Raw genomic sequence first — 25,899 nt, 5'->3', positions numbered from 1 at the left:
TCTAGAACATGGGTTCCCAAACTGGGGGACATGCCCCCCTGGGGTGTGTGTGAAGAAATTCCGGGGGGGGGGGCGTGAGGTGACCCAGCCCCCGGTCAATCTCCACCCCAAGTTTGCTGCTATTTTTGCTATATATTTGCTGCCCCGTCCGTTCCTTTTTTTGCTCAACATGTTTTGCTGGGGGTGGGGATGGGGCGTGAGAGTTTCTCAAAAATCAAAAAGGGGGCTTGATGCCGAAAAGTTTGGGAACCACTGATCTAGAAGATAATAAAATGATAAGTAACAGTCAGCATGGATTTGTAAAAGACATCACATCAAGCCAACCTGATAGCTTTCTTTGAGAAGGTATCAAGTCTTGTGGATAAGGGGGAAGTGGTAGATGTGGTATATACCTAGACTTTAGTAAAGCATTCCATACAGTCTTGCCTGACTTTTTCATTAATAAACTAAGAAAATACAACCTTGCTGGGGGTGCTATAAGGTGGGTGCATAACTGATTGCATAACCATTCCCAGAGAATAGTTATTAATGGTTCACAATCATGGTGAAAGAGCATAATGAGGGTGTTCTGCAAGGATCAGTTTTAGGAGTGGTTCTGTTCCATATCTTCATCAACAGTTTAGATAATGGCATAGAGATTACACTTATAAAGTTTGCAGATGATAGCAAGCTGGGAAGGGTTGCAAGTGCTTTGGAGGATAGGGTCAAAATTCATAATGATCTGGACAAACTGGAGAAATGGTCTGAGGTAAATTGGATGAAATTCAACAAGAACAAATGCAAAGTACTCCCCTTAGGAAGGAACAATAAACTGCACACATACAAAATGGGAAAGGAAAGGAAATGTACAGTATTGGAGTACTGCAGAAAGGGATCCAGAGTCATAGTGGACTACAAGCTATATATGAGTCAACAGTGGGGTACTGTTGCAAAAAAAGCACAGACGATTCCGGGATTTGGTAGTTCTTTTGCTCTAATCCACACTGATTAGGCCTCAGCTGCAGTACTGTGTCCAGTTCTGGGTGCCACATTTCAGGAAAGATGTGCACAAATTGGATAAGGTTCAGGGAAGAGCAACAAAAATAATTTAAAGTCTAGAAAATATGATCTGTGAAGGAAGATTGAAATAATTGGATTAATTTAATCTGGAAAAGAGAAGATAAAGAGGGGACATGATGACAGCTTTCAATTATTTAAAAGGTTATTACAAAGAGGGGGATAAAAAATTGTTCTCCTTAAAGATAGGACAAGAAGCAATGGGCTCAAATTGCTGTAAGGGAGTGTTAGGTTGGACATTAAGAAAAACTTCCTAAGTGTCAGAATGGTTAAGCACTGAAATAAATTGCCTAGGTAAGTTGTGGAATCTCTCACTGCAGATTTTTAAGAGCAGTTAGATAAAGACATGCCAGGGATAGTCTAGATGGTGGTTGGTCCTGCAATGAGTGCAAGAGACTGGACTTGATGAACTCTTGAGATTCCTTCCAGTTTTATGATTCTCTTTTTGCATAAATGTGTAGTTCTAATATTATGCCTAAATAAATGGAAGCCTTTGATAAATGTTCATTTAAATGGGAAATCAATTGAAGTAAATATAAGGCCGTTACATGAAAATCTCAACGTACTTTATAAACATCTCACTAAGTCTCTCAAAACCCTGTCAAGCCAAGTATTTTTATATCCTTTTCTAAAACATAATTGAAGACACAGACTTGTTAATGCCCATCACATACCTACAGTCGCACAGTGATGGAGCAAGGGCTACAGCTGTGACATCCAGGTTTTTGGTGTGGTCATTAGGCAACATTACCTCCCAGTGCTTTTTCTCACCTACAAGGTTATATGCAACGGCAGGAGTTGGCAATAATTTTTGCCTGGGGGACACTTCAAAAAATTTTGAAGTGTCCCCAGACCACCCCAGAAGGGGAGGGGCCTAAATGGGAAGGAACAGGGCTACCCTACCACCAGACTATGATTGGTCTGGGGGTGGAGGGAGCCTCTTTGCCCCTGCGTCCCACTAGGCACCCATGCTCTGGAAGAGGCTTGGCATGCTCCTCTACCCCCAGGCCAATCAGGGCCTGGGGGCAGGGGAGCATGGGAAGCCTCCTCCCGCCCTGCAAGGATCATGTGGCACTTTGAAGTGCCGCAGGCTCCTCACAGGGCCAGGGCAGGGTGAAGGAACCTTCACGCAGCTCCCCCACCCCCAGGTCCTGATTGGCCTGGGGGTGGGGGAGCGCACAAAGCCTCCTCCGCTCTACACCGCCCCCCCAGGAGCAGCGCTTCAAAGTGCCACGTGCTCCTGGCAGGGTGGGAGGAGGCTTTGCGTGCTCCCCTGTCCCTGGGCCAATTAAGACCTAGGTGCAAGGGAGCATGCAAAGCCTTCTCCGCTCTGTCCCCGCCCTATGATCCACCCACTTGGCAGGCCAGATCTGGCCCGTGGAGGTCCTTTTGCCCACCCCTGTGCAATGGCTTTGTCTAACCTTTTCCACTTCCCCTTTCTCTTAAAATCTCACTCATTGCTCAGGAAGTATGCATTGATGTTTCCTTGAAATGATTTGGGGTTAGAGTTATATGTGTTTACAGTTATGGAATTAGCTTTCTCATTACATTAAGAAAGCTGAATCTTTCTCTGTCTTTAAATTAGGACCAAAGGCGTGGATGTGAAATATAAGCACCTGAGCACTTTTTTGGATAGGGCTCTGCATAAAAATATTTGAATATTAGGACTGTAATGTCATCAAGTGCTTAAAAGTGGATACAGCTCATTCGCTATTTGAGGGGCTTTATTTTATTTTGGTTAGAGGGTTGATTCAGGGTTATTTAGTTTTTTGAAAAACATCACCCTCTTCTGCTTTGGTCTGAATATTGAGCACCACTGTTTCAAACAGGGCACTGTTTTGCTTGGAGTCCATGCAAGAGCAGCTGTATGAGTCTGTCTCTGTGCAGCCTGTGATTTTAACAATTTTTTGCAGGGATTCAATCATTTTGTCCCATGAAGGCTAGACTCAGCATGTGCCTCTCAGAGCTTCAGACCCCTCTTGGTGCTGTCACATCTGGGGCAGAGAAGGACCAGAGTCAGATCCAAAACTTTCACTAAGGTTTGATGGGTCTCAATCCTCTGTTCTGTCTGTCTCTCTCTCTAAACTGGGATGAGGGGAGTAATTCAACATCTGAGTGCAACTGACATTTCCCAGTGCTTGGAAACCTTCCCAATTAGTATTCAGCCAGAAATCTGCATAACCAACTGTATTTTATCTGCATGGCAGAAAGTACATTCGTTTCAATCATTTTTTTTACTTAGAGAGATGCTGGGTGACTTCACATCTGTTCAAATAACCAACACAAGGGCCATACATGGATATTTTGAGGGCTTAAGTAATTGGGCTAATTTTCTTCACAGGGATGCCACCTTTTGGAAGGGTAATTTCCACATCCATCTTGTGAAACCTGAGATTGATAATAAATAATAATAAATTCAAGTGGAAACTAGGCTTGTTTGGCTTTAAATCCCTGCAACAGCATTTGCAACCCAAATTTTACAGCTTTAGGCTTCACAACCTTAAACTGGCCTTAATCCAAAGTGAAATTTACCAGTCTATTTTCATTGTCCTGGCTGAGAGAAATTTAAAAAGGAAACAACCAGTTAGCACTAATACACACACAAAAATTGATTTTTAAAACGCTTTCATTTTTAATTATGTTATTGTTGAAAATTAGAGGCTATGTCTACACTGCAGGCTTCTTGGGCAAGAGAGTGTCCACACTGCCATGTGCTTTTGTGCAAGAGTGTCCAGGACGCTCTCTTACGCAAAAAGGCTTATTCCTTGTGGAGAGAGGAATAACTCTTGCACAAAAAGCCCTCTCTTCTGATGATCTACTGTAAACTTTCTTGCTCAAGAATGGGCTTTTAGTGTGGACATTCTGCAAGTTTCTGCACAAGAATGGCTGTTCTTGCACAAGAAGTCTGCAGCGTAGACCTAGCCTAAGGCTAGGTCTACACTACACCCATCTGTTGGCAGAGGGATGTAAATAAAGCACATCGGAAGTGCAAATGAAGCGGGGATTAAAATATCCCGCGCTTCATTTGCATAATCACGTTTGGGCGCTGTTTCGAAAAAGCTCCATTTCAAAACTGAAACCGCGGCTTAGCCGCGGTTCTGCCAACAGCAGAGTGATTTTTGACAGCTCCTGTACTCCTCATTTTTTGAAACGAGGCTTACAGGATCTGACGACAAAGGGTTCTGGGGTCGGCTGATTCCCGTCTAGACTACTGCGCTGTGCCGACAATCAGCTGATCGGCACAGTGATGTAAATGAAGCGGTGATTATTTAAATCACCGCTTCATTTCCCTTTGCCAAGTACACTCATCTATATCGCTCTGTCGACAGAGCCATGTAGTCTAGACACACCCACTGTGAATATGTAATACTGTGCTTTATGAAGGCTGGCAGGTCACTGCTTAATTCTTGCCTTGGGAGAGAACAGGACAATAGGAGTTGAACTAAACTCAGACTTGCTAAGGTGATAATGAATTGCAGGAGAAACTGCATCTTAAGTGCATGTCTTCACCCCACGGAAGATTGCTGCTGCTGCAATTGATCTTCTGGAGTTTGATTTAGTGAATCTAGTTAAGACTCGCTAAATCAAATGCAGAGGGTGCTCCCACCATCCAGTACTCCTATTCTTGCCCGAAGTAAGGGAAGCCAACAGGAGCGTTTGCTCCTGTTGGCCTCCCGCTGACGGGACACTGCCAAGCTCAGCTTAAGGTAAGCCAACTCGAGCTACATATTCTATGTAGCTAGAGTTGTGCACATTAAGCTGAGCTGCGAGATCTAGTGCAGACCTTGCCTAATCTTCTGTCTGAAGCGGAAGGAAGACAAGTGACTGCCCTAAGAAAGGGGACAGCTAGAGGCCTTAGATTTGATGGGGTACTCTCAGAGAGGCCATAAGAGAGTCAGAGGTGCAGTTGACTCTGGAACTCTGACCCCTGCTATACTATTCCCATAACAATACTTATGAACTGTATTCTCTCACTGGAAGACATTTTCCTCAGCCCTCCCCATCCCCCGCGCCCCTGGAAACATAGCACATGAAGGAAATTCTTTGGCGTTTTCACCTATATCTTATTAACTTACTAAATATTGCAACACAATAATCTTAGGGTGAGTCTACACTGCACTGTAACTCGAAATAAGTTACACAATTTGAGCTATGCAAATTGCATCTTATTTCAATGGTATTTTGAAATAGCTTATTTCGTCAAATTTCAAAATAAAGTGCCATTCCAAAATATCCCTTACTCCTTGTAGAATGAGGTTTACAGGGATGTCAGAATAGCAAGCCTAAAATAACGAAATAGCGAGCTCCAGAATCCCAAAATAGTGTTGCATTGTAGACATAGCCTTATTGAGCTTAAAGGCAGGCTGGAAAATGGATCTTGAGCTGTTGGCCCAAGCAACTACAAAATTATACTGCAATTATATCGTGCAGTTATTAGATTCTAAATGAAGAAATAGGCTACAGAGCTAGAGAATATGGGGCAGAATTCTGTCAGACAGTGTTTGCTGGAATTTAACACGACAAAGTGCACAGTCCCTTCTACAAACCTCCTAGACCTAGCCCAGTTAACACACTATCAGAGTCATCCTTAGTACTGTGTAGGTCCCCATAAAGCCTATTAAATTAGGGCCCCATGGCCAATGGCAGCCAGGGGAGGGCAGTTTTTTAGAGAAGTGATTTTATAATCTTCAGAACACACCTAATATATCTGGAACCACTATACCTGCTACTACACTCTGGGAAGCCTGACTGTTGAGTAATTATCTGTCTCTTGATGGTGAGCCACATGTTTAGGATGTTTGGATTATCTCTTGGATTAGAAACAAGCATTTACATTCCACCACTCCTGACCTAGTGGGCAGGGGAGTTGTTTGAAATATTGAACACAGTAAATTCAGAAACTGAAGCTAAGTCTACACTGGCACTTTACAGCACTGTAGCTTTTTGGCTCAGGAGTGTGAAAAAACACACACCTCCCTGGAGTGCCACAAGTTACAGCGCTGTAAAATGTAGCACACTGGGAGATCTCTCTCCCAGTGCTCGTGCCATGGCCACATTTTCAGTTTAAAGGGCTGCCCCGGCTGTTCTTTAAACTGTTAAATGTAGATAAAGTCTGACAGTACATACCTGGGGTTTGCAAATGCCTGTTAAATGGCTTGATTACCACTTGAATGGCTCCTTCACAGGTTTAGTGTTCTTCTAATAGGCCTGGCAGGTTTTGTCACTTTTAAGTTAACTTGACCCTCTCTCAAGCAAGCAGAGCCACAGATCAGGGATAGGAAGAGGTGTTTGGGTGGACATTAAGACACAGTGGTGCCCAGAATTTTGGGGTACTCTACATGTCTGTGTATTCTGCATATAGGTAAGGACAGCTCATCACCCTATGGATTTCCAGAGTTGTAAATTAATATTGAGTCTATGGCCAATCTAGAAATCAAGGAGTCCTATTTGGAACAACTCCACCCGATTCAACACTTGGGGAAGCCTGACTGTTGAGTAATGATCTAGCTCATGATGGTGAATCACATGTTTAGGATGTTTGGATTATCTCTTGGATTAGAAACAAAAATATGCCTTCCAAAGCAGGAAAGGGAGTTGTTTGAAATCTAGATCCAAACTCAGCTCATGATTTTGCAGCCTATGCTAAGTTTGGATGCTTATCTGGACTCCAGTAGTGGGAAGTGTTCACAGTTGCACCTCACACCACATGAAAATTCCCTATGTTCACTATTAAATCAAGACTTGAGTGTGTCAGGGAGCCAACCTGCTGAGGTTCCAGAAACCTTTGTGCAAAAGAGGGAGTGGCCAACAGTTGAGCATTGCCATTAGCAGAGATGTGTGGTTTCGTGGAATTTTGATGGAGAAACCAGGTGAAACTTGGCCTTTTTGACTGAGTTTTGGGGTTTGTAGATGGATGAGATTTCAGTGGGAGGGAGGGGTTTGGGTACACCCGAAATGCCAGATCAAGGTCTTTGCAAAGGAATAAAATCCTTAGGCTGGATCCTTTCATTTAGCTTTTGTCTCCATTGTATTGGACAGAACCAGTTAATGGCCAAGCTCTCAACCTAAAACAACTGAGCACTTATATCTTCATCCCCAAATAGCCAGGGATAGAGACAGAGGAAATGGGAGAGAAGCTCCCTGGAGAAAGGCAACTGTAAATGGAACCTTAAAATAAAACTATGAAGCCCCTGCTCCTGGCCTTGAGGTGAGCTGTGTGCTCCCTTTTGCCTGTTTCTGGGAACACCAACCTGGAGGAAGAGGCTAAGTGGTGAGCGAGTCTGTCTGTGGGAGGCAGCTTGGGAGGGATCTTACTGCCAAGGCAGCCACACCTGCAGTGAGACACTAAGCAAATCTGGAGCTGTATTGTTTTTGTGGTCTGACATTTAGCCCTGTGTGCTGCAAGGTAATTGGAATACGGGTGGAAGGGAGGAAATGGTGACATTTGAGAGTATGGCGACTGTTTTGCCTCCTATAACCTCCCTGCTTGGAGATGTGCTAGGGATGAGGGTGTCAAGAAAAACAGCCCTTTGTACCTCTATAGAGCCACTGCTTCTAGGGTCCCCAAGTGCTTTGCAAATATGACCACATGAGGGATCAACAAAAATCATTTCCTTAATGAAGGCCACCTTCTGTCAAAGAGCTGTTCATTTTGCTCTACATGAGAGGCTATTTCAAGGCAAGCAGTATCATCAGGTCAGAGGCTGTCTCCTCCAGGCAATGTCCCTGTATAGTTCTCATTGTATTAATTCAGTCATGTCCTTCTAGAGCCCAGAACCATAGGTCCAGCACTGCATAGTGCTGACATCGAGGCATATTTCCAGTGTCTTGGGAAATGAAATCCTATGACCCCACACAGCACAACAACCACACATTAAATCAGTGTCAGAGCTGGGATTGGAACGTAGGGCTTCTGATTGACACTTGTATGCTTTAGCCCAGGGGTGTCCAAACTTTTTTCAAAGAGGGCCAGATTTGATGAAGTGAACATGCGTAAGGGCCGACCATTTTGCCTGACATTCTTTGAACCATTAAAATTAAATGCAAATTAACTATTTTATGCAAAGTTTATTGCAAACGGCATACTTTTCATTTCATCACATGGATGACAAATCTAAACAGGTGTTAAATCACTCTGCCTTTCATATCTGAAGGCCAGATGAAAAAAAAATCCAGGAAGCTGAAATATATGTCAGGAACATTGTAAAGTACATTACATATTATTGGTAATAAAGGTTGTCTGTCAACTTTTAAGTTCAAAAAATATGAACAGGAACATAACACCAAGTATACATGTTGTGTCCAAATATATTTATAACTGATTTAGACCAACTGACATTAACTGAGATTTTACAATGTATTCATCTCAATTGAAAAAAAAACTTGCCTGCACTAATGTGAAGGGTGAAACTGAGATCTGGACTGCAGCACATAGGCTAGGTCTGGTTCAAAGGCAGTGGTTTTGATGCGCAAAATGTCACGCAGGTGAGAGTCACTTAGTCTTATCCTCACGCGGTTCTTGTTAAAGTTCATAGCAGAGAATGTCTTCTCACACATATATGTTGAGCCAAACAAGCTCAGCATTTTCTTAGCCAATGTTCGAATCACTTGAAACCGGCTCTTATCCAATTGGCGGTAAAAGTTCACAAGAGAGAGCTGTTGGTGACGACTGCGTAACTCGCTGTCACAATGCAACTCAATGAGCTCGAGCTGCAGCTGATCTGGAGCATCATCGGGGTCAACAGAGAATGGAGAGGAGAAAAGGCTGATCTCCTTTTCAATAGATGCAAAATCCTGAAAGTGCCGTTTAAACTCCCCAGCCAGAGATGCGATGTCTGCTGCATACCTGCTTGTTTGCGCACTGATATTGTCCTGTGGAAAACTGTTCATGATTTCCTGCAACACTGAAAAATGTATGGTATTGGGCTGTGTGTGTGACAACTGCCTTATGAAAAGTTGCAGCTTTGTTCCAAAGGCTTTGAGGTGTGAATAAAGCTGGTTCACTGCTGCATCTTTCCCCTGAAGACTCGTGTTCAGTACATTCAGATGCTTTGTTATGTGAACTAGAAACCCCAAAACAGCCAGCCAAATAGGATCAGATAGTTCTCGCATTGGTTGTCCCTTTGTTTCCAAGAATTCTCCGATTTCCTTTCTGAGAGAGTAGAAACGCTGCAGTGCAGACCCCCGACTGAGCCATCTTACATCGTTGTGATATAAAACATCTTCATATTCAGCCTGGATGTCCAGTAGAAACTGTTTAAACTGGCGGTGGCACAGGGCTTTACAGCGAATAAAATTAATAGTTTTTAGCACCGGTTTCATAACATGATCATATTTGAGATGTGTAGCACAGAGAACTTGTTGATGAATGATACAATGGAGTTTAATAGCTTTGCCTCCTTCTTCGATCACCTTGTTACAGATTAGAGTTGATAATCCACTTTGTTCACCAGCCATGGCAGGTGCCCCATCAGTAATAATCCCAGTAACTTTGTTCCAAGGCAGTTTCATGCCATCTATGGCGGAACTAACAGAAACAAATAAATCTTTTCCTCTTGTTTGGTCCGTAAGGCTCTGGAGGTCAAGTAGCTCTTCAGTCACATTCATTTCATCGTCCACCCCTCTCATAAAAATCAGCAACTGAGCTGTGTCAGATAGGTCCGTGCTTTCATCACAGGCTATTGAAAAGAAGTCAAAATCCACTCCTTTGGACGTCAACTGTCTCTCAATAGCTGATGAAATCTCTTCAATTCTCCATGCTATAGTGTTACGAGCCAGGCAAATGTTGGCAAACTCTTGCTTCTTCTCGGGACAGATATTCTCAACCATTTTCATAACGCATTCTTTGATAAAGTCACCCTCAGCAAAAGATTTGCAATTTTTAGCAATTAACGTTGCCACCTTGTGGCATTTTCATTTGACTCATGGGCTCTTGTGAAAAATCGCTGTTGTGACATTAAAACAGCTTCAAGTTGCTTCAACTTTTCACTGCGGTTGCGCCCTGTTAGCTTGTCGTATGTGCTATGTCTCGACTGGTAGCGTCTCTTGACATTAAATTCCTTATAAACAGCCACAGTCTCTTGGCATATCAGACAAACACAGTGATTCCGTATTTCAGTGAAGAAATATTCCACTTTCCACCTGTCCTGGAAGCGGTGGCCCTTACTGTCAACTTCCCTTCTCTTATTTACAGTCGCCATTTTTGAAATTGCCCAGAAGGGGAAGGGATCATGTGAGCGCAGTGCCAGAGGTTTTGGTCTAAGTGTGTTCATCCGAGCACTAATACACTGCCCAACAAGAATTCTCTTGCCTTTCGGGCTGTGTGTGGTGAAGAGTCTAAGGATGAGCTCGGGCGTGTTCGCAGCTCCACGTGCCCGAGCCCGCCAGGAAGCTGACAGCGCGCAGCGCCAATCACAGGTACTGAGACATTTCCCGATCTCTGAAGCTGCGGACCGGGAAAATGTCTCAGTACTTGTGATTAGCGCTGCGCGCTGTCAGCTTCCCGGCGGGTTCGGGTACGTGGAGCTGCGAACACGCCCGAGCTCATCCTTAGTCCTGAGCGGTGCTCGGGGATTCGTTGGGGGCCATAAAAGATAGATATTGCCAAATTACCTGTGGGGCCGTATTAAACCGGAACACGGGCCGCAATTGGCCCGCGGGCCGGACTTTGGACATGCCTGCTTTAGCCACTAGGTCCGTGGTCCCCAACACGGTGCCCGCGGGCGCCATGGCGCCCGCGGGGGCATTTGCATGCTCCCGCCAGATGCTCGGGGCTGGCCTGGCCCCGGGCACATGGCGCGGCGCTTGCGGGGAGCGTCGGCCCTGAGGAAGCCTAGTTCAAACTACCTAGTTTGAGCCCCGTGTAGCCGCGCTGCACGGGGTTCGAACCAGCGGGGTTTTAAAAATGGCGGCTCCCCGCTTATGCAAATGAAGACCGGGAAATTCAAATCCCGGGCTTCATTTGCAAGTGCGGTATGCCTACATTACCCTCCTAGTTCGAACTAGGAGGGTAGTGTAGACATACCCTGTGTTCGAATTAACTTTGTAGTGTAGACATACCCTGAGAGACAGACCCTTACTCTCCTATAGACAACCACCTAACCTCAAGATGATTCTTACCAACAACCACAGGACATACCACACTAATACCAGCCCTGGTACCTTCCCTTGCAACAAACCCCGTTGCCAGCTTTGACCACATATTCACTCTGCTGATACCATTATTGGAACTAACCAAGTGAGTTATAAGATCAAGAACACATATTCCTGCTCATCCAGAAATATAATTTATACTATCATGTGCCGAAAGTGTCCATCTGCTATGTACATTGGACAAACGTCTCAGACACTTCGCCAAAGAATCAATGCCCACAAAACAGATATCAGACAGGATAACAAAGAAAAAACAGTTTCTTGCCATTTCAACCAGAAAGGACATTGTCTCAAGGACCTGATTACCAGCATCCTGCTTCAAAGACCTTTTAAGACTACACTTGAAAGAGAATCCGCTGAACTGTAATTCATGCTTAAATTCGACACTTTACACCTAAGCTTAAACAAAGACATCAATTATCTTACCCATTACAAAGGTAGCTTCCCCAATTATCACCTCTAATACCATTAGCTCTCAGACATTTACCTTCCCCACCCTCCATCCCCCTTCTGTTCTGAAATTTGATTTGTCCTTTTCATATGTGTTCATTTTTTAATTGTATCCTTTGGTATATATGGGTATGTCTACACTACCCCGCTAGTTCGAACTAGCAGGGTAATGTAGGCATACCGCACTTGCAAATGAAGCTCGGGATTTGAATTTCCCGGGCTTCATTTGCATAAGCGGGGAGCCGCCATTTTTAAAACCCCGCTGGTTCAAACCCCGTGCAGCACGGCTACACGGGGCTCGAACTAGGTGGAACGAGGTGTACCGGTAGTTTGGAATAGGAAGCCTAGTTCGAACTACCTAGTTCGAGCCCCGTGTAGCACGGGGTTCGAACCAGCGGGGTTTTAAAAATGGCGGCTCCCCGCTTATGCAAATGAAGCCCGGGAAATTCAAATCCCGGGCTTCATTTGCAAGTGCGGTATGCCTACATTACCCCGCTAGTTCAAACTACAAAACATTGATAACCTCCCTGATAACACCATCCTTGCCACCATGGACGTAGAAGTTCTGTACACCAACATCTCACATGAAGACGGATTACAAGCAATTAGAAACACTATCCCAGAGGACACCACTGCTAATCTGACAGCAGACCTATGTAACTTTGTTCTCACCCACAATTATTTCCAGTTTGAGAACAACTTATACCTCCAGATCAGCGGCACAGCCATGGGTACATGCATGGCCCCACAGTACACTAATATCTTTATGGCTGACTTAGAACAGCGTTTCCTCAACTCCCGTCCCCTTTTATCCCTTCTCTACTTACGCTACATCGATGACATCTTTATGATCTGGACGCATGGCCAAGAAACACTGGAGACATTCCACAGAGATTTTAACAACCTACACCCCACCATCAATCTCAGCCTGGGCCATTCTACTCGAGAGATCCATTTCCTGGACACCACAGTACAAATCAGCAATGGAAAATTAGACACCACTCTCTACAGAAAACCCACTGACTCATACAGTTACCTACATGCCTTCAGCTCCCATCCAGAATACACCATACGATCCATCATCTATAGCCAAGCCCTTCGATACAACCACATCTGCTTTAATCCCACTGACAGAAACCAGAAACTTCAGGATCTCTACCAAGCATTTATAAACCTCAACTACCCACCCGGAGAAATAAAAAAGCAAATTGAAAGAGCCAGACAAATACCTAGAAACCATCTACTTCAAGACAGACCCAAGAAAACCAACAATAGAACACCACTTGTCATCACCTACTGCCCCCAACTTAAACCTGTCCAACACATTATCAATAAACTACAGTCTATACTGGAACAGGATACTAAACTCTGAGGCGCTCTGGGAGACAGACCCATAGTCTCCTAAAGACAACCACCTAACCTCAAGATGATTCTTACCAACAACCACAGGACATACCACACTAATACCAACCCTGGTACCTTCCCTTGCAACAAACCCCGTTGCCAGCTTTGTCCACATATTCACTCTGATGATACAATTATTGGACCTAACCAAGTGAGTTATAAGATCAAGAACACATATTCCTGTTCATCCAGAAATATAATTTATACTATCATGTGCCGAAAGTGTCCGTCTGCTATGTACATTGGACAAACATCTCAGACACTTCACCAAAGAATCAATGCCCACAAAACAAATATTAGACAGGATCACAAAGAAAAAACAGTTTCTTGCCATTTCAACCAGAAGGGACATTGTCTCAACAACTTGATTACCTGCATCCTGCTTCAAAGACCTTTTAAGACTACAGTTGAAAGACAATCCTCTGAACTGTCATTCATTGACAGTTTACATCTAAGCTTAAACAAAGACATCAATTATCTTACCCATTACAAAGGTAGCTTCCCCAGTTATCACCTCTAATATCATTAGCTCACAGACATTTACCTTCCTCGCCCCCATCCCTCTTCTGTTCTGAAATTTGATTTGTCCTTTTCATACGTGTTCATTTTTTTAATTGTATCCTTTGGTATATATGGTTGTGACTACTTTCTTCCACTATTTGATCTGAGGAAGTGGGTCTGGCCCACGAAAGCTCATCACCTAATAAACCACCTTGTTAGTCTTTAAAGTGCTACATAGTTCTGTTTTATGTTTATCAGGAAAGAGTGCACTGGCCTAATGGAAGAGGGTTTCAGTTTTAAGACTCTAAATCAGGGCTACTCAACATGTGGCCTGCGGCCCGTTTGTTTGCGGCCCAAGGTGCAGTTTGGGTTTACGTGGGGCTCAACTCGCAGCCCGTGGGTGGGAACCAAAACAAAAAAGTAGGCAATATAATGGTCTTCTGTTGATATGTGTTTTAGTAGTTAAATTCCTCAAGAGCCATTGCTCATTAAAAGTGCTGTGATGTGGGTGGAAATCGGGTAAATACTGCATTTTATTAATATCAGCAGAACTGACTTAAATGAGGCCTGTGTGTTGTGTAGTCTTGCCTTAATCTTTGTATTCATGCCTGTCAGTGTGAAAGAAGCTATTTGCATATATTTGCATGTATATGCAACCACACTTAAGTTGCGGTCCTCGGCATGTGCTGTGAGTATCATTGTGGCCCCCAGAGTTTCCCAAGTTGAGTAACACTGCTCTAAAACATTGTTTTTCCTCCTAAACCCTGTAAGATCAGAATCATCCATTTTGCAGGTGGTGAAACTGGATGCAAAAGAGCTAAGTGTGCAACAACCCTGCAACACCAGAAACTGTACAGAACCCAGCTAGCTACGCAGCAACCACAAACCAATACACACAGCCCACTGCTCAAGGGCTATAATAAACCACTTACTGTACACAGCCCTGTACTCATGAGCAACCTACAAACAACCAAACATATGCTAGTAGGGAATATAGAGATTTCTGCTCTAAGATTTAAAGAGCTTATTAGAAACAACAGGAGTACACAAGAAAAAAAAAACCCTCTATTTCAAAATGACTGATGGTACCTCAAGGTACCTCAGGCCTTTTAATACTGGTTGGACTCCTAGGCTCTGTGGCTCGGGGATATGTCAGCAGGGGAGGAGACTCATTTTGTTGTGGTAGGTCCCTATAGTTTGGTGCTGTCTGTTGTCCATAATGAGCAATGACACTTTCTATTTTAGATGAGCAATGATGACAGCACCAACTGATGTGGGTTTCAGGCAGAGAGCTGGATACACGATTACTCAGAAAACAAGCAGAGCAAGCAACACTTATTTTCCCCTGGCTCCATAAACCAGAAGTTATTTTTCTTCTGGAGTCTAAAGGTAATGTAAACCCAGACTACTAGCTTTTAGCTATTTCCAGGCGCAACTGCTACAAAGAGCAATTAGGCTCTTTTCACAGAGAAGCTTGGCTGGCATTTGTATGCTATCACCTCATCAGACATGCTGACCAGGCTCTGAGGCAAGGCATTCATAGGTGCTTTCCTCTTGATTCCCAAATAACCTCAAACACCACCAAGAAATCCCTCCCGTTAAACTATTCAGAGTAGACAGCTGGTGCCAGAAACAGAACTGGGAAAGGTACTTGCTTTGTTAGGAGACTGCTCCTCAGCAGGGTTTACTGACTTGCTTGCCAGCAGGTAGGAAAATACTTTCATTCTGCTTATGGGCAATGACGGGCAGAATCATGGAGCTCGGTTTCAAAGGAACAGACAGTGGAGATTACTCTAACTTTAGGTAGCTTGCAGTGCAGAACCTGACGCATAGCGAGTGCCAGGGAGGAATAATGGGTCAGTGACAGAACGATTTGTATTCCTTTTCTTAAAGGGAAGGGTAATCCACAGAGTGGTTTGCAAAGAGAAGGGATCCACAACTTGCATTCAGTTTTATCTGTTATTTGTAGTAGCAGCACCAATAGCATTAATCAAGGTCAACTGCCTTAGGATTACAGGAGATAATTTTCATGTGCAAGCAGGGCACTGCCTCCTACCTGGGAAATGACAATTTCCATTCTCTCTGAAGTTCATATGGTAAGCAGGCACCTCAATTAATTGACAGACCCAAACCCAGAACCCTGGATCTCAACACTCCTGACCTTCAAATTGTTCAGGTCAGTCTTTAGGGACTACAAAAGGGCCAGGCCCTGCAAGTTGCTAGGCACATCTCCAGGCACTCAGCATCTTGCCAAATGGGCCTATTTTTGTTTAATAACCACTGTTAATTGTTGGTTTAAAAGAATGTCTTTCTTTCTTTTTGGAGAAAGGGGAGCAGGGAAGCAGCTACCAAGCGCTCCTTGGAAGAAACTTAAGGGATAATGAAACCATAGCCCAAGGCAGAGAGGTATCCCCTTTCAGGCCGTGGGTGCAATGAATTTTCTGTTAGAATATGTCTATGCTACAGTTTTTTCGGAAAAACGGCTGTTTTTCTGAAAAAACGTGCAGAGCGTCAAGTGTGTTTTCGCGCAAAAAAATCAAAAGACCAGAGGGGTTTTTCTGGCGTAGGTATTTCTCATTCTACAAGGAAAAACGCCTTTTTGCAAAAAAGCTCTTTCACAAAAAGGTGTGTGTAGATAGGGAAGAGGGGTTTTTTTGTTTTTGTTTTTTGTGCAAAAAGAGGAAAGAAGAAAAGGCACAGGAAAGAGGAAAAGGTGCCCTGGTGGCTCTCTTTCGCAAAAACGCATTGCCTTTTCAATGAGCTTTTGCAATGTGGACGTGCTCTTGTGCAAGAAGTTTTTGCGGAAAATCTCTTCCGATAAAAACTTCTTGCGCAAGAAGTCTGCGGTCTAGACATAGCCTTACATCTCTGATTGGCAAAACAGAGCTTATGCTCTGCTGTATCCAGTGTGTTCTTTCCACAAAATAGGCCTCGGAAATCGGGTATATATTGGGAGTCAGCAGGCAAAGCTCCCATGAGAAAATGGGATTGGCACAGCCAGCTGAGATATTTGTGTGTGTTTGTTTCTTTGGTTTGAACGCAAAAGAGGCCACATGGAGCACCCTCCTCCCCACTTCATCCCCCTTCCCTCCTCAGTCTTCTGGAGCTGGAATTGCATTTTGGCCAATAATCACAGTGAAGGGGTGAGTGAGTGTGTTGTGGGGAGGCTGGAAAGAGGGGCCAAGCAGGCACAGGTGCCTTTAAAATGCGGGTTTTTTACTGGAGCTCTTCATACATCATCATTCCCATGGGCCTTTCCACTGAACTGGAGATTAATGCCTAACCCCTGCAACTCCACACTCTGGTCAGATTCACAGCTGCTTCTTTGCTGTGCTGGTTTCAGGAAAGAGGGAAAAGGGGCACAGTGGGTAGCATTAAGGGGCTGCAGCACAGGGAAAAATCTGGGGCAGAAGTCTTGTATTTTCACAGTGCACTGATGACAAGTTGTAGAATCTAGGCTTGTGACAGCAGGAGAGCACTAGGAGCTGTTAAGGAAGGAGTGGCAACATTCTTGGGAGCTCTCTAGATGGGAACATGGTTTTTGGCAATGCAAATGCATACTGAGGACGTGGCCCTGGCTCTCACAGCTATATGTTCTGGGTCTCCAGGTCTGCCGAATATCCTGTTTCATGGTTATGGGTGTTCGTAAATGTGCTTCTTGGGGGTTCCAAGAAATGTACCCGGGCACCCAGTGCGTGAGTGGCCCCGCCCCAGGCGCCCGGGAGCCTCTAAAGGTTGGGGACCACTGAGTTAACCGTTGGGGGTTAACTGGCTTCCCCCCTGCCGTCCTGGAATGAGCATCCTCTGTCTGTCATGGGTCCAGGCACCCCACAGGCATGGCCTACTCTGACTTGGAAGACGGAGCAGCTGCTGCCTGCAGGGTACCCCTGTTCTAGCTCCTGATAGAAGCAGCAGTGTTGGGAGAAGGCGGCACTGTGGAGCTGGTGCTAGGGGGAACCAGCTTTTAAGCCATCTCCTGCTTCTTCTTCCCTGCTGCCTCTGTAGGAGGCAGCGGGGGAGCAGGCAGGTCTGTGGAGCCCGCACATGCAGTGGCTCCCCATACATATCGGCTCCAACCTGCCCTCCTCACCCTCCATGCTGCTGGCTCTTGGGGGTGGGGTGGGGAGGTGCAGGCAGATCTGGTGCTTATGGGGAGCCTGCTTAAAGGCAGTTTCTCACAGACCCCGGCTCCTGCTCCCTCCCCCCCTTTCGTTGCTGCAATATTAACCAATAAGCCCAGGCTTATCTGTTAACGATGTAGTCAGCTACATGTTGACATCCCTAATACATACCCACGATGCATTGCTCACACTGTTGATGATGAATTCCCCAGTGTGGTGTCCCCTGTCTGTTGACAGAAGAAGCAAATGTGAACATGCTGTGGCGATTTTTGTTTTGGTGATTTAACTCTGTAGTGTAGCCAAACCCTTTGCTGTTGCAGGGCTGGGAGCGGCAACACTTAACCACCTGTAAAAAAAAAAAAAAAAAAGTGGGCCTAAGTCTTTGGTAGCAGGGACTTTGTCTGTTTATTCAAACAGCACCCAGCCAAAATGGAGCCCCTGTCTGGGTTGGCTGCATCTCTGAATGCTACAGTAAGATAATATTTAGGTACTAACAAAGAGCAAACCTCAATTATTCCAAAGCAGGCTCAGAGCCACATTCCAGCTTGGAGAGACTGGCTGCCCTGTCCTCAGCAGGGAGCTGCTCTGGTAGCTGAGGGGGAAGTTCCCCTCCCCTAGCCAGGCAGGACCATGCGCGGAGCCCTGAGCCCCTCACTGGGTGGGGCTGATTAAGCAGCTGTGGGGCCGTGCTGCTGCACAACTTAGAGGGAATCTAGGTTCACGCTGCGACCTTAAAGATTGGGGGGGGCGGGAGCACATCCATGCTGATTGAATTGGCCTCGCTAACACTGGTCCTACACTTGATTCGTAACTCCCTTCTTTTGATATACTAGTACATACATATATTATATACACCTTGTCTCTGTAATTTTCACTCCAATGTAGCTGATGAAGTGGGATTTGCCCACCAAAATGTATGCCCAAATATATTTGTTAGTCTTTTAAGTACCACAGGACTCCTCCTTGCTTTTGTGGATGTTGTGGCTTGGGCTATAGCTCAGACTCTGACATCCAAGGAAGGGAGTGGGCTCCTAGAGCCTCAGCTCCAGCCTAATCCGCAATGTCTACATGGCTATTTCTAGTCCTGTAGCATGATCCCGAGTTTGTTGACGGGAGCTGGAGACATGCTGCTGTAGGCTGTCACTCACTGTGTAGATGTACCCTTGAATGTAGCCCACTTCAGCTGAGCCGTGCATCCCTCCTCATTCCTGGAATGCCCCGGCACCACTGGGGGAATTTCCTACAGTCAATACCCTGTGAGCAGCGGAAAGGGACTTGCTCTGGGTCCAGGATCTAGCTGAATAATAAAAAGAATAATTAGAGCTTGACTAAAGCTTCCGGCTAAGGAAGGAAATAACTGACAATGACAAGAATTACCACCAAGTGTCACCATTTTGGGCAGCTTTGTAGAGTTTAAAAAGGACAAGCAAAACCACAGTAGCAACAAACTAAACAAAAGCTAAATGAAATGTACACAGATGTAGTTTGTTTACCTAGGTCCCCTCTTCCTGCTACCTTAGCCACTGAGTAATTTTGTTAGTAATGTGGGTTACAGTAAACACATCAAAGGAGAGGAAGAGAGATAACCTTCCCATGTTCAGGTTTATATTTCCACGCAAACATGAGAGAAAAGCAATGATCATTCAAAGAAAATATAAGCACTGGGAGGAAGGGAACGTCTCACTGACTATGCAGCAGCCCTTGAGGTCTGATTTTAAAAGAACAAGCAGAGGAGCTTTTTTGGTTGCTATATAGGAAGGCTTTGCTGCCTTCCAATTTTTAATTCCTGTTGACTTAAAAAAGTTGCTGGGCTTTGTCAGAGAACAAGAGGGCTGATCACACTCTTAATTCTAATCTCTTGCAAAAATAAGAATTCTCAAAAATGTGAAGCTAGATGGATTCTTAGCCTGCTAATGCACAGCATGGTTTTATTATGTTCCATCTTAAAAAGACTCAGCGTCTTTTTAATGCAAAGATCCACCAAAATGTGGGATATAGCCCAGAATGTTTAATGCTCTGATTAAAGGAAATGCCATGCAAGAGACACATTTATGAATAGAATACATCAGTATGGATGTTGACTGCCTCATCACGTTGGAGTAGTATAAAGCAATTAGGGTACATCTACACTACAGTGCTAATTCAAACTAACTTAGTTCGAATTAGTTAATTCGAACTAAGCTAATTCGAACTAACGCGTCTAGAACTAAAAACTAGTTCGAATTAGCGTTTTGCTAATTCGAACTAGCATGTCCACATTAAGTGGACCCTGAACCGGGCTTAAGGATGGCCGGAAGCAGTGCCGGCAGGGCATCACAGGAGGACTTAGAGCGTGGAGATGCTGTCTCAGGCTAGCCGAGGGCTGCGCTTAAAGTGACCCGACCACCACCCTGGACAGACAGTTCTCAGGGGTGCCCTGCTTGCAAACCAGTCCTGGCTTGGAGTGCCCGGAGTGCCCACACTGGGCACATCACAGCACTCGGCCATCAGACCGGCTGCACTTGCCGCAGGCTGCCATCTGGGGAAAGGGGGCAATTGGGGGGCTGCAGGAGAGCTTCCACCCCCAGAAGCCCGCAGAGCCAGCCCAGTCCTCCCCATCAGGGGCTCGTACCCCATTCCTCCCTCACCTCCTTCCACTTACCCTTCCCTAGCCCCTTTTCTTGATGTACAAAATAAAGGACAATTGTGTTCAAAAATGGAATCTGATTTTATTGAACAAAACTGGGGGAGACTGGGAAAAGGAGGTGCGAGAGGGGAAGAGAGAGGGTGGGAGAGGGGAGGGCAACTACAACGATCAGGGGTTGGGAACAGGTTCCATATGAAGAGAGGCTAAAGAGACTGGGACTTTTCAGCTTAGAAAAGAGGAGACGGAGGGGGGACAGGATAGAGGTCTCTAAAAGCAGGAGTTGGGTGGAGACGGTGCATACAGAAAAGTTCTTCATTAGTTCCCATAAAGAAGGACTAGAGGACACCAAAGGAAAGGAATGGGTAGCAGGCTTCAAACTAGTAACAGAAAGTTGTTCTTCACAAAGCAAAGAGTCAACCTGTGGAACTCCTTGTTGCAGGAGGCTGTGAAGACTCGAACTGGAACAGAGTTTAAAGGGACGTGAGATCAACTGATGGAGGTTGGGTCCATGGAGTGCTATTAGCCAGGGGGTAGGAGTGGTGTCCCTGCCCAAAGTTTGTGGAAGGCTGGAGAGGGATGGCACGAGACAAATGGCTTGGTCACTGTCTTCGGTCCATCCCCTCCAAAGTCCCTAGGGTTGGCCACTGTCGGAAGACAGGCTACTGGGCTAGATGGACCTTTGGTCTGACCCAGGACGGCCATTGTAAGCTCAGGGCTCAGGGTCGGGGGTCTCAGTGGACCCCCTTGATTTTCATGCACACCTGCTCCTGGGTGGCCAGGCTGGCAGCTCTCCTGCCCTAGCCGGCCACCTTCCTGTGCCTAGTGCGGAGGTCGTGGACGAGGTCCATGATGTCCGCACTAGACCAGGCGGGTGCCCGCCTCTTGCGGTCCCGGGCAAGCTCCTGGGAGCCGCCAGCCTGGTCCCGGGAAGAGGGGGAGGGCTGGGGGGCATCGGGTGGCTGGCTCGATCCGTGCCAGGTGCGGGGTCTGCTGGCTGGGTGCTGGCAGGCTTGCACCTGGCACGGGCACTGTAGCCAGCCCGTGCCCCTTTAAGGGCTCCGGGGCCGGGGCGGGGGCAGACGAGTTTCCCTGGTGTTGGCCAGAGTGGCCACCAGGGGGAACCTGGGAAGGGCTAGCCTCCCACTAGCTCGAATTAAGGGGCTACACAGCCCTTAATTCGAACTAGTAAATTCGAACTAGGATTAGCCCTCGTACAATGAGGTTTACCTAGTTCGAACTAAGCGCTCCGCTAGTTCGAATTAAGTTCAAACTAGCGGAGCGCTAGTGTAGCGCCTATCAAAGTTAGTTTGAACTAACTCTGTAGTGTAGACATACCCCTAGTGAATTTTGAAACTCCTTGGTAAAACCTACTCCTTCTTGTGTATAGCGGAATTCCCCCCTCTCTCTTCCCTCTCCTCTCCCCGGGTAAGAAACAACCTATTTAAAGGATTCCAAGAATTTGTGATGCAAAAAATGTTAACAATTTGGGGGAATTTCTTCCAGCATACTCAGACTCCTTGGATCTTTTTTCTCACCATGACCATTGGAGAAGTGACATTCAATTCCACATTAGTAAGCAAACAGCATTTCAGGAATCTATCAGGGCAGACAATGGATGGACTGGTGCCAGAGCCCTGAGTACTTTAAAAATATTTTACCTGTTGTAACTGCTTCCCAGTCTCAAGGGATAGATAAACAACCTAAGAAGTGACTGGTTAATCCCTCTGCCCTGAGTGAAAAAGAGGGGAGGGGGAAGGAGGACAGAGGTAGATGTATGATTTGATTATGCTAGACAATGCAGTAATGCCACAGGGGCCTCGACACATTGCTATAAACATTTTGCAACTTATTTGTTTTGATATGATTAGCAGAGATTCTCTTGGGGTCCGATTTCAAGTCCATTAAAATCAATAACAGTCTTTCCATTGATTTCAGTGAGCTTTGGACTGGACCCCTAATAATGCTGTTGTTAGCCTTCCACACAGAAGTAACCTAAAAAACAAAACCTGGTTTTAGATGTCCTCTTTTAATTGAGGCAATAGATTTTTTATTACCAGGCTACTGCTGTGAACAGAAGATGTAGGAGGTTATTCTCCTTGCTCTATGCACACAATTCCACTTAATGTCAACAGGAATTGCAAGAACATATAAGGAAACTGGTGTGAAAACAAAGAGGCTGAATACTGAATCACGGTGCAGCATGTGAGTGTTTACTTTAATGCTGCATTTGCATTTCAGTGGGTCAGGAAAGCAGGCAGCATCCCTTCTGGCAAAGGAGGAGTCAAGTTGCCTTCACACAGTGTTTTGTTTATATGTGTGAAGTTATCCTCCAGTCAGGAGCAATGTCAGGGAACAAACTTTACTACTTGTAGTGGGGTACCCCTCCCTCTTTGTTACGGGGTACTCCCCCTTCCCAACACCCACGAGGTCGTTAGTTGAAACCCCTCCTCGCGGTCACCTATGTGCGTCCCAACTAATCAGGTCATTAACTTGCCGGGTCTCCCCGAAACGTCGGCTGCGCGGTTTCCTCCTGGTGGGGAGAAGGGGGTCCGGGCCCGCTCCCTCTCACGGACCCCAGCCCAGGGCCCTAAGGACTCAGACGGAACCTTCGTCCGGTCCGGCTGACGGGGCCGTAGCCGCAACTCGTCAGCCTGCAGGCTCCCTTCGCCCGCCCTGGGCTGCTTCCTCTCCCCATTCCGGTTCACCCTGCTGAGCAAGGCTTACCCCTTCGGCTTCGGGCCCCTCCACCTAACGGCCCCGGGGAGGGAGGCCATTCGCGGCCTGCTTCCCCCTCCTTCCCTGCCGGCGGCGTTTAAATCCCCCGGATCTGCTCTGCCGCCGCGGCCCCACCCGGCGTGGCGTGGTGACGTCTCCCGTCGGCGGCCGGAGTAACGCGATGGCGTCATCCGCCTGGCCGCCTCCCTGGGATCCTCCAGCATTTCTAGCCAGAAGGCTGCCGCCGCCGAACAGCTGACACAACGGTTGGCGGGACGCTCAAGGGCCGCACGGGTGGCTGTTCGCGGCGCGTCCCGCTCGGGGCTCCCGGCCTGACCCTCGAGAACCGCCGCGTACGCGGTCGGGCGGGTCATCTCAGTGCGGGGCGCCCCCGCCCCGTCACACTACTGTACACAGCACAACAGCTTCTCAACAGAATTGTCTCACAACTAGCAACTCAGTATCCCTCATGATGACTGAGGACATTCAGTTAAACAGGTTGGTAACAGTGCCATCTAGTGACCCTTCCTTGTACCAACATTTGGTTCTCAACAGGAATATATTTTAGAGCGTTTGTCTGTCCGGTCATCCATCTGTCCGTCCGTCCATCCATCTGTCCGTCCGTCCATCCATCTGTCTGTTCAAGAACTCCTAAATGGTAAAGGCTAGGACCATCGAATTTGGCATACAGCTTCCTCTTGTTATAACTTAAAGCAAAGTAAGGGTTTAGTTGTCTCAGGAAAATGAGATGTGCCTGGAATGGGATTGCTTCTCCCCCATTGCCAGCCAGGTCTGCTCCATGCTGCGGTCAAAGGGGGACATCTCCTCCCCCTCCCCCCAACCATAGCAGCCAAACCAGAGCTGCTCCAGAGCTGCCACTACCAAGGGACAGGTGGTCCTTCCATGGCTCCCACCCAGCCTAATCTGGACCTGCTCCAGCTGGGAGACATTCACCCCTCCCCCAACTGTGCCTGCTGGAGCTGAAGCAGCCACGGAGATGTGCTTCTGACCTGGTCCCAAAATGCTGTGGTGACAGAGAGCTGGGGCTGGGGCAGTCTGCATACTGAACCCCTCATCCCCAGTCCTGCCCCAATAGTTTAAATGAAGCATGTACATTTTCATTTTATTTTAAATCCCCCCAAAACTAGGGGGCTGCACCCCTCTGTATTGCCCGCAGCTGGGACTGAGTTAAAAAAAGGACTCTTTTGAATAGGACACAAATATATTGATTATATAGCAGAATTTAAGTTTAGCTTTCATGATAGAATTTGTACTACAATACTTCAGTGAGGTAAACTGAAGTTTTTTTTTTACAGCGTAAATGTTTTGTAATAAAAAATAAATATAAAGTGAGCACTATACATTTTGTATTCTGTGTTGTAATTGAAATCAGTATATTAGAAGATGTAGAAAACATCCAAAATATTTAAATAGACAGTATTTATAGTACTGTATGTTTTACCATGCGATTAATCGCACCATTAATTTTTTTTAATTGCTTGACAGCCCTAATTACGTACACTATACACATTCCAAATAGCTAGAATAAGCATTAGCACGTTACTGAATTAATAACCAGTAACTGACCTGGAATGCGAAATGTATGCCCATTTCTTTAAAAATTTATTAAAGTTATTCTTTCCATGGTTTACTACTATTCTAATGCTCGGGCAGGGTGCTGGGAAGAGAACAAGGTATTATTTTTCAAGAGGACTAGAAAAAATGGATAAGGATCTTTTTATGAGATGAGATGAGGAATAGTTCTTCAAATGTCACCTGGGGAGAACAAGCCCCTGGAAGAAGTCAGGGGGAAAAAAATGAAGAAGGGAGGGGAAAGGTGAGGACAGGAGAACAAGCCCCAAAGGACCGAAGCAGAGCTCCTGTCCCCTTCCTGCCCTCTTTATCTTCAGTTTTAAACACTTCAGTAAAGCTGGACTATGAGTTGGATCCATATATCCCTAAAGCTAACGTTACAGTTCAGGCTCATATGCAAAAAGGCCCAACCTGCAATGCTCACATCTTGGGAGGTTCAAATCCAGGATTCCTGTTCATTTCTAATATTTCCAGATGGAAAAAGTATCTGGAGAATGAAGCCCTTTTTTATCGACAGAGCATGAGAAGTGTCACTTCGAGCTTTCGCAGTATTCAGATTTAGAATTACTGCGTTGTATCATGCAAGCAAGGTACTAACAAACTTCAATAGGCCTTTATTTATCAAAGGTGAAACCCCTTTACAAAGCTGTTGCTGCTCCCCTCTGTAGCTCTCACTCAGGCCTGGCCCATCTCCTCCCCCCTCTTTCCTGTTTCCTGTGCTTCCAGATTCCCAACAGCCAGTGCTCCCAGTTCTAAAACACCACATACTGCCCTAATCCAACCCCTGGTGTAGATTTGTCAGCAGTTATGCTCCTCCTCAGAGAATCCTTTCCTTTTGGACCATTTCATTCTCCCTGTGGGGCGTCAAGTAACTGAGAAGAGAGATGTCTCTTAGTTCAGCATTTTGGATACAGTTTTCTATTCCACTCCAAGATATTTAATCATTAAGAGGTTAGGCCTTTACCCAGCAAATTAAGGCCTTTTATGTTGTCTTTGGTTTGTGTCCACTCTCACTCTTTCGTTCCCTTAAAAATCTAACATTCTTGCCAAACATATAATAGTAGGGCCATGAGTGGGACTGTGTGTGGAATACCAACTACATGGTCATAAAAGTATGAGAACAGCATTAGTGGCTAGAGAAGAGAGACAATGGGAGTGGAAAACAGTATTCATTCAACTTTTCTTGTGGAGTCAAAGGCAGCTGGCAAGGAAGAACAAGTACTAAAAATAGGAGTAAATCCTTAAAGGAATAACATGAAATTAAAGTAACAATTCCAGCAG

At 45.8% G+C, this 25,899-nt stretch overlaps 1 protein-coding gene and 1 long non-coding RNA gene across 3 annotated transcripts in view; one reads left to right on the top strand and one right to left on the bottom strand.

The window, feature by feature from the left end:
• The window catches only part of FGF1 (fibroblast growth factor 1), an 89,374-nt gene that overhangs the window by 34,946 nt on the left and 28,529 nt on the right, over positions 1–25,899 (top strand). The gene's annotated exons all lie outside the window — the stretch shown is intronic.
• Positions 10,576–25,899, bottom strand: part of LOC149523510 (uncharacterized) — a 50,637-nt gene continuing 35,313 nt past the window's right edge. The window contains exons 3-4 of the long non-coding RNA XR_016346953.1: positions 18,833–18,981; positions 10,576–18,030 (exon numbers count right to left, since the gene is read on the bottom strand). This is a non-coding gene — a long non-coding RNA (uncharacterized LOC149523510). The remainder of the gene's footprint in view (positions 18,031–18,832; positions 18,982–25,899) is intronic.

This window comes from Pelodiscus sinensis, chromosome 16 (assembly GCF_052426305.1).
Source record: "Pelodiscus sinensis isolate ZL-2025 chromosome 16, ASM5242630v1, whole genome shotgun sequence".
Classification (NCBI taxonomy): Eukaryota; Metazoa; Chordata; order Testudines; family Trionychidae; genus Pelodiscus; species Pelodiscus sinensis.
Note: the sequence above shows the minus strand (reverse complement) of the source record. Positions and strands in the feature narration are given on the sequence as shown.